Source organism: Carassius gibelio, chromosome A1 (assembly GCF_023724105.1).
Source record: "Carassius gibelio isolate Cgi1373 ecotype wild population from Czech Republic chromosome A1, carGib1.2-hapl.c, whole genome shotgun sequence".
Lineage (NCBI taxonomy): Eukaryota > Metazoa > Chordata > Actinopteri > Cypriniformes > Cyprinidae > Carassius > Carassius gibelio.
In genome coordinates this window covers 17,205,011-17,217,318 of record NC_068371.1, presented here as the reverse complement: position 1 = coordinate 17,217,318, position 12,308 = coordinate 17,205,011, and positions in this window count along the sequence as shown.

Here is a 12,308-nt window from a genome sequence, read left to right as displayed (position 1 = left end):
TCACGAATCATACGTAAGACAAAAAAAAAAAACTATAAATGTAAAGTTTGCAAACGTAAGCCTTTCTATATACATTTTCCTGAAGATGTAAAACTCTATTTGTGTTTAATTTATAACTCTACTAAAAAGAAAGCTGAATAGACTGCAAATCTTTTCTAAAGATACATTTAGTCTGTCTCCCTGCTGTCATGTGATTTAATGTCATTTTGTTACATCTGGGGGGGAGGGGGGGGTATTCCAAAAAGCAGGTTTGGAATACACTTACACACACACACACACACACACACACACACATAGATATGCAAGTGACGAAGCTCTAATATAAGTAAATTAGGTAATATATTATTCTAATATGGTTATTATATTTATTTTATTGGCATATATAACAGGTATCTGTATAAATTATAAAACATAATGAAAAGGGAATGTTTATTTTATTATATATATTTATTACATTTTATATTATCATCTTACACATGGATCTGCATTTTTTATAATGTCTAAATTCTAAATCAAAATACGTATCTGATATGACTTAAAGGGATACTCCACCCCAAAATGTACATTTTGTCATTAATCACTTACCCACATCTCATTCCAAACCCGTAAAAACTTCATTCGACTGAACACAATTTAACATATTTTGGATGAAAACCGGGAGGCTTGTGACTGTCCCATAGACTGGCAAGTAAATTACACTGTAAAGGTCCAGAAAAGTATGAAAGCATCATCAAAATAGAGATCGCTAATGTGTCGTCATCATGACGTATTCCTAGTAGTGAACGCAAAGCATTTTGGGAATTCGCGGCACAAACATTAGGCGCCATATTTCTTTGCATGGAGGGTAGAACGCAGTGTTCAAGATACCGTTTACTCACTGTGTTATAAACTGCAATAGTCGTTCTCACGATAGAAGTGGCATAAAAACGGAATATGCTTTTTTCGTTTTCCAGCGTGGAAAAGTAATATTACAAGCCATGTTTCAGAATGGCATGGATAGCAGCGGTAAGGAGGCCAAGGTTACCTTCGATAACACTCCACCACACATGATGGTGTGTTCAAAGCATTTTAACAAAGGTAAGTTACAATTACTCTCTGTAAACGTTAACTGTTAACTAGCATGACATGGCTAGAAAATGAGCTTTAGTTACCAATGTACTAAAGCGTAACGTTAATCAGTTTTAAATGTTGTACATCTAGGCTACATTGCAATTTATTTGGTGACTGTGTTTGCAGGCAAACCTGCCTATGAAATGTTGGAGTGCGATCCTGCTTTGATTACAGGAATTAGTTTAAAATATATTAAAATGGAAAAGTCATTTGAAATTGTCATAATGTTTCACAACATTACTGTTTTTATTATTTATTTATATCAAATAAATGCAGCCTTGGTGAACAGAAGATGCTTCTTTTAAAAACATTTTAAAAATCTTGATAACCCCAAACTTTTGAACGGTAAAGTTAGTGTATGTTGTGTGTATTCTATGTATAGCTAATCTGGATTCCTTAGGAATAGAGGTTGTGATATGACACAATTTCTTTATATTGTTACCTTCAGACCTTACACCTGCACCTGAGATGGAAGGTGCACACCACTCATGAGACTGAGCTGAGGACTTTGCTGGATACAATTGTGGTTGTGTGCTGTGCTTTGACCAATGTGTCCAAGTATTGTTGTGAAGGCGCCATGTTAGAATTATACACCATGCTCACATCTAATATGTAAATGTTTTTTTGTTTTCCAAAAGATTTTGTAATGTCTCTTCTCACATGTAATGTTTTTTAGCCATGTCTGTAAATAAAATACACAAAGATTGAATTCAATTCTGCCTCCTTTATCTGTATTAAGGAAGAATTGTGCAAAATCAGTGTTCTTTGGTTGCAAACACAATTACATAACTTAAATAGTAGTAACAACCAACTTAATTTCAGTTTCTTTACATATTTAACATGTAAATACATTTAGATGAATACATTAACTTGTAAATACATTTAGATGAATACATTAACTTGTAAATACATTTAGATGAATACATTAACATTATAAAGAGTAAATAGAAATGATGAGAAACTGGAAATGTATGAGAAAGATAAGAACTGGAAATGCATAAGGTAGGTTTGTGGGTGAAAAGTCATAGACATCTGCAAGCATCGCATTGCCATGACTCTTCTCTTGCTGGTGCGCTGCTGAATCACACACAGTCTAAATGAAACCACTGTATAGGACAGTTCTGATTATCGCAAGCAAACATGTCATCAAGCTCTTCAGGCTGTAAAAAGCACCACAACACAGCCTTTTCATATGCCCTTCTGGCTGGAGGGTGTTACCTTGACCAGTCGCTCTGCTCGTATGGATCGAGTCCTTTGATTCTCTTTATTTTCTCGTCATATCTCATCTTTGCATTAGGATTTAGTTTTAGGTGGTATGGTCCCACAATGTTTTCTTTAGCCTGCTGCATTTTGTAGGATTATATTCTGTTTTTTCAAACTAATTTTTCATTATTTTCATGCCAGAACACTAGCCTGCTATGCCAGACCATGTTAACTGGCCAAACATACCCATAATTCTTTGCGTTCTGATGACGTTGCCGCCCAGTTGGTCACGTGGTAGCGATCTCTATAGTTAAACGTAACATTATGAAGTGACGAGAATACTTTTTGTACACTAATAAAACAAAAATAACGACTTTATTCAACAATTTGTCTCTTCTATATCTATCCGCAACACCGTAGCGTCATTTTGGAGAATATGAGTTTGACGCGGGTAGTGGCTAAAACTGCAATTCATCGACTGGCCGCTGGAGGCTGGCTCCAAAAGGGAGTCAATCCCATAGACTCCCCATGTTAAAATGCCCAACTTTACAGCAGAAAAAAACTGTTTACAGCCTGGTACAAAAAAAATATTTTGGTCTACACAGCAAATTCTGCCCTTCGTGACAAGTGTGAAGGGAGTGATTTTTTTTAATAACTCATCCGTTTAAATTCAATTAAGCCCTAAATTTCCGCATTATTAAGGGCTCAGCCACTTGAGTGACAGATGGATTGCATGGTTTCAGCAACCAGCTCCTGCCTTTTTGGCCATTTGTGATTAACCTGGGAGTGACACTCGGTGATGTGCTGCCAAGATGGCGATGGCCACCTCCGCCCACTTTTGGCTTCAAAACGCCCTTTGGAAACAAATAGGTGACGTCACGGACTCTACGTCCATGTTTTTATAAAGTCTATGGCTGCATCTCTTGCTTTGAGCAGGAGGCGAAGCTCTCTGTTCATCAATGGCTTCTGATTAGGGAAAATCTTTATTTATTTGTTTGTAGTCACTCTGCCCACACACCTGTTAATGTGCTCCAACACAGAGTTGGTTTAAATATCAATGTCGATCTGAGAGTTTGTGGTGGCCTAGGCAGGGCAGTCTGTGTGCTGGAATTGATGTTGAAGAGTGGAGTCAGGACCTTACAGCCAGATTTTGACAGTTCTTATTGTAGGTTTCACACGTTTGATGACCTGTTTTATGTCCCCTTGTAGTGCAGGAGACATTTTGATGAAATTTAGGGAGAACAGATCTTAAAGTGCAGTGATTAAAGTCCCTAGCAACAATAAAGGCCCCATCCAGGTGCAAGGTTTGTAATTTGCTAACACCTACTGTACTGGAGTGTGAACTGGAGCTAGACAGAGATAAACTATAACTAGAAGGGAGACTTCCAACTCTCTTCTCCCCCTTCCCCTTTAATTAATAATAATGATTTCCAAAACTTTGTTATACCAGTGTCCTTCTGGAAGTTTTTTCCCCCAGAAGTTCCTCAAAGTCCCCATGAAGTCAAAATTAACATTTTTTTTTTTTGGGGGGGGGGTTGGGGGGATTAAGATTAATATGTTAGACTTAATGTTTTCTGTAAGGCAGTGTGCTCCAAAACAGCAACAAAATTTGCAGTTCATCACAAAACGGCTCAAAGATTTTTTTTGCCGTCACATCGTACTTCATCTTCTCATCAAATCTTCTGACCAATCAAATGCTCTCTAGAATCCAAAGCACCTTCCCCCTGCACTACAAATTAACGCTGAAGCGCCGACTGAGATCGTTCACTTTGTTCACAATGTATATCCTGTACAGTTCCTGCACAATGTAGGCAGATAGAGAAGGATTCATATAGTATAAATATGCTATTGATTAGGGCAAATGAGGTCTGGTTTCATGCTGTGTCAGGCGAACTGCGGCAGTATGTCTGATCCGGACTTTGGCTCCAGTCCAGAAACACGATCGCATGGAGTTGACCATATGCGCGAGTCTGCATATATTAAACACTTTTAACAGTACTGTTACCAAAACATGACGTGCAAACTCTACTAATAACGTATTGGCCGGAGAGAATCATCACTACCTGCGTCACTGAAATTGTGACACAAACACAACAGAACTTCTAGATTTAAATCAGTACAGCCAGCGAAGGATCGAATGCAACTGTTTTGATTGAGTGTGCCATTTTTTAACAACCAAAAAGTGTCTGTTTCGTTGCCTGTTGAGGAAGTACAGACTTTTCTCTCGTTGATAGCAGATTCAGTGAGAGCTTGATGGGGGACACGGAATGAAAAGTTTTTAAGAGTCGCAAAAGTAGAGTCAGCAGAACTATAACAACTATAAGCTGTAGTGGAAATGCAAACCGAGCCTAGCCAAGCCGTACTGTGCCGAGTCGAGTCGAACCATGCAGTGGAAAAGCGCCATTACTGTATATTTTATTGTTTATTCCCATCTTCCACAGGCCCTGTCATCTGCAAACGGTAATGTTCCAATCCCAGGTCCTACATCTGAAAATACATTATTTTTCATGATGATAAAGAGCAGTGGACTTGTAACACCCTTAGGGGTTCCATTTTCTACCATATAACTACCGGATAATTATTTTCCAATTCTCACCTAAATAGAGCGTCCAATCAGGTAATCCTTTACCCAGTTAAAAGCCCTTCCTTCTTTTCCCAAAATATGTAATTTAATCAACAACCTTTCCACATCATATCACACATGTTATCTCAATGTCAAAGAAGACTGTCACCAATGATTCCCTTTTAAACTGGGATTTCATTATTTCATCTTCCTGGCATAGTACTGGATCCATTATTCCTTTCCCTTTCCTGAATCCACTTTGATAAGAATCAATTAATCCCCCATTCTCCAAAAAATAGACCAGTCTGTCTTTTACCATATGTTCCATAATTTTACCTATATGGGACGTCAATGCAATTGGTCTATAGCTATGATGTTTTGCAGGATCTTTCTCTGGTTTCCTAATAGGAGATACAACTGCTTCCTCCCACACTCTAAGCATTCTTCCTAATGCAATCTCACCCATAAAATTCAACATAGTATAGCACATTTCATCTCCTCCTGGTGCTGCCATCCCTGCCCTTTTAATTGCTCTCTACATCTCTGCCTTAGAAAATGGCGCACTCAATGCATCTTCCACTTCCTCTTTTTTTCTAAGACTCCATGATATGTCCTCAATGTAATTTCCCTTCCTTTCTTCCATTATCCCTCAGAGCTTTGCATTACTACTAAAGCTTTTGCCATCCTCGCCTCCTTGTAAGATCTAATGCGGACTCATTTCCTGATACCAAATCAATTCTTGTTACTCTACCATCATTAATACACACCAGTCCTTTTTAAATCCAACAACTCTATCACCTGACCATTTATATCCAACTGTTTAACATATAGATAAAATGAAAACAGACCAAAGATTACCTGTTAGATTAACCCAAAACTTAATTATATTTATGTTTAACCACTAAAAAGACATCAGAACCAGTGGCACATATCAGAAGGTCTAGCTGAGGTGAGGCTGCTCTCGGCGCATACATGAGGACTGAGCTCCTACTGATCGTGTGGAGCTCAACGTCTCAGAGATCGGCGAAACACATTTTTAAATAGGCACTGTCTTTATAAATAAACCACAGATTTGAGTTTTAAACAACTAAGAAAAAGTACTACCTCGCCAGCAGGGACTTTCTGAGGGGCATATTTTTTACCAGGAACTTTATTTAGTTCCTGGTTCCTGCGGTGGAAACACACCAAGTACCAGGCCAAAGTCCCTAGCTCCTGGGTAAAGTTCCTGCGGTGGAAACGCAGCTTTACAGAACCTCAGACAATTTGATCTTCTGAGACACACAAAAGACAACACAGTTCATTAACATATAGACATCTGTTCCCACATTTCACTGAAGCCCCTTTCACACTGCGATTCCGGAAAATACACGGGTAAAGTGTTCCGGCAATTGTTCTCGGGTCGCTAGATTTGACACTTTCACACTGCCAGTGATTACCCTGGATATGTGCGTGCTTTCACACACAACCCGTAAAGGTCCTGTAATGACACGTGACATCAGGGCATGATGTGTAATGTACGAGTCGAAAACGTTAGGCACGTTATACTTTCACTGAAGCAAGAGAACAATCTCGGCGTCAGTGCGGTCAGGTGTCAGGAACTAATTGATATCTGCTTCATTACAGTTTGCACATATTTTTTTTGTTGCGAATGTTGATCTTCCTTCAAAACACCCGATAAAAGAGTTGCGCGATAACGTGCATCATCACTTCGACACGGCATTAGATCTCGCCTTTGTTCACATAGCGCTCGTCCCGGGTTGAACCCGGCAATGTTACTAGGTCCCCGACCCGGGTTCAATGCCGGAATCAATCGCGGGACATGTTTGCTTTCACACAGAAGGCGACCCGGCAATGTTCCGGCAATATGCCGGGTCCGACATGCAGTGTGAAAGGGGCTTGAGAGACAGTGCGGGAAACGCATCTCTCAAATATGCAACAGTTCCTTCTCATCCCCTTCCTTACCCATCCTCCCTCCACTTGGTTTCACTCAGAATGGTCAATAATATAATGTTCTACATTAATGCAAGTGATATTTACAGTCATGTTTGGTGTCATTTTAATTGTCTCAGGGCAACTGGTATAATGGTCTTAATATTACAAAAGTAGACTAAAAGATAATACAGATCCTAAGAGTTTAGTTATTTTAATTACTGCAATGGGAGTGACCTCTCCCAGAGTCCTCCATGTAAATTACCTTCTGTTTATGCAAATTCCAATTGTTAGTTTCTGTCTTCATCTCGGGGGATATTTGTCTTGGTCTGAGGTCCTTAAAGAAATGTGGCAAGAGGATCAGGGCCTTCTGTAGCTGGAATGAGCCCGTAGCATTAAGGGTATCCACACACTTCATACTATGTATTTTCTAAAAGTCAGGTATGCATCTTTTACTCTTAGATTCATCTTTGAAAATGTTATGTCTTGTATTGATTTGATATCTATGAATTGGCATAATACTTACCCGACTGATAATAAATTGTTACATTTTACTTACTATGACTTACTCTGAAATTAATTTCTCAAGTAGATTAAGTGATCAGATTTTTTTTTTTTTTGTCTGTGTGTTGTTGTCTCTGTGCACTGTGTATGTCACTAAAACAAATTCCTTGTATGTGCAAGCATACTTGGCAATAAAGCTTTCTAATTCTGATTCTGATTCAGATTGGAGAGTTTGTGTTCATGGGGTACATGTATACATCGGCCAGCATGATACACCCCGAGTGACATAGATTCCTAATGAACAAGTAAATATAAAAGTAAAGATTTAACTATAATAATCAAATGTCAGAAGAATACTAATTAGAAACAGGCATTCAACCAATTTGCATTTCAACCTAAATTCGAGGTCATACTAAAATGGAGTCAGATTAGAATTGGATTTAAATTAAATATCTCTGCACGCTGAAAAGACCGAACACACAAAAAACCTTCAGCCAGCACCGGATACCTTCCTTGGACTGAGTGCATGGACCTTAAACATTGAATTTAAGTCAATAAATTAAATTATTGCTATAATATGCATCCTTATCCACACTTTCACCGCCATATATTCCAACTCATTTCCCAATCCCAGAATCCTATATGGAAGCCCCGTTTAATAAATGTAACACACCCTCTCCCACCTCCTTCTTTGCTATCTCAACGAACTGCCACGTATCCCTGTATCACAAAATCAGCCACGTTTCCTGAATACAAATAACATCTGGAGATTTCATCATTCCATCTATAAAAGATGTAAACTGTTGTCCATTTGCTATCAGGCTTTGGCATTCCATTGTATTATTAACACCATAATTAATATTAACCAACCCATGTTTCCTGAACATCTCTCACTTTTTCCCATGTCAGTCATTTTGTATCCAAATGTCGTAATGCTGCCATAATTACGGTATCAACTGTATCCTTTCCGTTTTTGATTTTAAATCTGCTGTTCCATTTATCACACCGGCAATAAATCTCACTTGCTTACACTGACTTGCATCATTTTCCCCTCACTCTCCTTTACTTGCCTTGCTTCATTCTCCACACTATGACCACTGCTAAGTAACAAGTAACTCATATATCCAATTGTTACTTTCTTTTCTCCCTAAAATTTCAGCAAAACTGACTATCCACCTTAGTCCCCTCTCTTGAAGCTTGAATCTTTGTGCACTCAGTATAGTACCACCTCTTAAATTAGACTTCACCTCCTCCATCCCTAAACACCTGTGATCACCCCCTTACTCCACTGTTTCCTTCCCTGATCAACTTCAACCCTATCCATCTGAAATAGCCCCAATCTTTCCAGCTTGAGTGCCCGATCTCTCTGACCCACATCTTTATACAAAATCAGTAAACTTGCATTTCTCATTACCCTTGCTGCCACTCGGAAAACTGAGTTCTGCATAGAACCAGGCTACTTGCTCCAGTTTGCTCGCAGCCTTTCTTGCTTCAGATGTATTATTCAAACTTTGGTATAGGACAATGAATCACACATCCTCTAGGCCTAAGAGTGAAGTCTGTAAAGGTTCCTACACATGAATATGGACATTCATTGGATTTAGTTTTATCTTATGGTATTTCTTTGGGCTATATGAATGTTTGTGATGCAACTTTTTCTGATCATAATCTAGTTATTTTTGGGATTTCAGTCTGTTAGATCTTGCCCACCGACATATTTGTGTCGTATGTTGCACTCTAGTGTTATTAGCGAGTTTTCAAGGGCTTTTTTGAAAAATTATAATATTTCTACATTTAAAAATCCTCCATTATATCTGGATCCTGAGCCTGTACTTGCAAAAGAGCAGAGCGTAAATGCTGTAAGGACAGGCTCCAGGTGTCTTTTGAAATTTTGAGGGACTCTTTGCATTCCTACCAAAAATCAGTTAAGGCAGCAAAGGTACTTTTCTGCTATTATTGAAAATAATTGTCACAGACCTAGAGTATTGTTTAATACCATTAATACCAATAATATCCATTCTGTTATAGTTTTTTATTAATAGTTTATAGTGTCAAAGATCGTAAAGATTAGAACTCAAATAACTCCTGTAGCTGGTGATCCCTCTGCTCCTTCTTGTTGCCTCACTGTGTGTTATCAGTTTAAAATAGTATTGCTTTCATCAACGGAAATTAAGACTTAATATCATCGTCAATAAACATTTATCACGTGAGGAAAACAAAACGAGATGTAACGTAAATGCTTGTCATGTGACAATGACTATATTTAAATGTAGAATGCAAATATTGTTGATCAATAAAAATGAGACTATATGTGGTTTGCAAAATAAAAACTATGCTAAAATGTCTCTTCATTTTCGTTGACCAAAACGAGATGAAACAAAATGTTATAACGTAATTTTGTCACATTTATTCGCGTTATTATTATTATTTTGCAGTATTTCTGTTTCCTGTGTCTCACTTCAGGGGCTTCATCAGGTCTCACTGCCCAGATGCAGGGGACATCACTTCCTCAACCCCCAATTGTGGCATTATTTAGAAGACGACAACAAAGTACATTGTACATTCAAATCAGAGCCTCGTCTGGAATGGATGTATTCTTGAGTCTATAAGGTAACAATAATATAATAATATAACCTTGTTTAAAATGGGTTTGACAAAGAAAATTTTGGTTTTGTCTATACTAATAGGTAACTTACTTATACTATATTGAATGACTGGGCTAAATAGAATTGCATTACTAAAATGAGACTAAAATAAAATTTTCATTAACTAAAAGTAGACTAAATGTCATCAGTTTTCATCAACTAAAACAAATCCAAAATAGTCATGGAGAATTCTGACTAAAATAAGACTAAAATGCTCAGACTTTTAGTTGACTCAAACTTGACTTAACTAATAAAAACTAAAATGACACCTTCACACAAAGACTAGACTAAAACTAAAATTAAAACAGGCCGCAAAACAACACTAGTTCGAATTTACATAGTTGATAAGTTTATCCTCAACTTAGATTCCCCTCTTGATGTTGTTCCATCAAGACTAATCAAACAAACATTTGGTTGTAGATGGACCTAGCATTTTATCAATAATAAATATCTCCCTTGTATCAGGGACTGTTCCTCCATCTTTCAAGCATGCTGTAGTGCAACCATTAATTAAAAATACTAAATTGTATCCCATGGATGACTGTAAATTAAAGGCCTGTTTCAAAACTGCCTTTTCTATCAAAGGTGCTAGTGAAAACTGTTCTTATTCAACTGCAGTCTTTTTTGAATAAGAACTGAATAAGAAGGGTTTAGGGAGCATCATAGTACAGTCTGCACTCTTGAAAGTTCTCAATGATGTTCTGTTAGCAGTGGACTCTGGTGATACTGCACTATTGGTGTTAATTGACCTTAGTGCAGCTTTTACACCATAGACCATGAAATTCTTATTGCTCGACTTGAACAGGTGTTAGGGATTCCTGGAACTGTTTTAAACTGGTTTAAGTGCTATCAACCAATAAAAGCTTTTCAGTTCCCCTGGGTAAATTTTCATAATTATTGGCCTCTCTTACACATGGGATCCCACAAGGATCAATTTTGGGATCCAATATGTTTTCAAATCCAATATGTAAATGCTGCCAATGTTATATCGTTTCACTGCTACGCTGATGATATGCAGATTTATGTACCTGTAAAGAAGGAAGGCAACTTTTTAGAACCTCTCCTTGCATGCTTAAAGGACTTGAAAACATGGTTGGCTATGAATTTTCTCCACTTAAATGAAAGTATAACTGAAACTATTGTTTTTGCACCCTCCAATTCATCTGTGACTACTATTATTGATTTAGGCCCTTTATCTATCTATGGTATATCCATGGTAAAAAATTTAGATGAACACAGGGCAACCTGCTCTTACAGAGTCCTGGGCAGAATCAACCAAGGAACAGACATGCTGTCCTGGGGAAATGTAGCTCCAGGAGAATGGAGACTACACACCCAAGTGGTTCGGGCGAATTGGTTTGTCTTTAGGAGGGCAAATGTAGACCTCTTCACCTTAGAAAACAACTTTCACTGCCCAACATTCTTCTCGAAGGAGTGAGATGCTTTGGCTCACATATGGCCCAGTGCTAACCTATATGCCTTCCCTCCGATTGCCCTGCTCAGACAGGTCCAGTTCTTCTTCTCCTTAGCCCATGTAAGACACCTCTGATGTTGTCTGTTGTATAGGAGTGGCTTAACAAGAGGAATAAGACTGTAGCCAAATTCCTTTACACGTCTGTATGCCTTGACCCCAGCCTCAGTCCATTCCTCGTGAAGTCCACTCAAATTCTTGAATCGATTTTGCTTGACAATCCTCATAAGGCTGCAGTTCTCTCGGTTAATTGTGCATCTTTTTCTTCCCCACTTTTTCCTTCCACTCAACTTTCTGTTAACATGCTTGGATACAGCACTCTGTGAACAGCCAGCTTCTTTGGCAATGAATTTCTGTGACTTACCCTCCTTGTGAAGGGTGTCAATGATTGTCTTCTGGACAAGTGTCAGATCAGCAGTTTTCCCCATGATTGTGTAGCCTAGTGAACCAAACTGAGAGACCATTTTGAAGGCTCAGGAAACCTTTGCAGGTGTTTTGAGTTGATTAGCTGCTTGGCATGTCACCATGTTCTAATTTGTTGAGATTAGAACAATTTAGGTTTTTGTTAAATGTGAGCCAAAATCACAATTAAAAGAACCAAAAACTACAAAACTACTTCAGACTGTGTGCATGTAATTTATTTAATACGAGTTTCACAATTTGTTGAATTACTGAAATAAATGAACTTTTCCCCGTTATTCTAATTTATTGAGATGCACCTGTATGTAGCTCATATCCTTCAATACAGTCACTCATTTAAAGGGGGGGGGGTACAAAGGTGTTTCGTGTATTCAGAGTTGTTCAAAGTGTTAAAGAGATGGATTCTCATGCTAAACATGACCAAAGTTTAAAAAAATAATTTAGAACAATGACTGAGAATTTC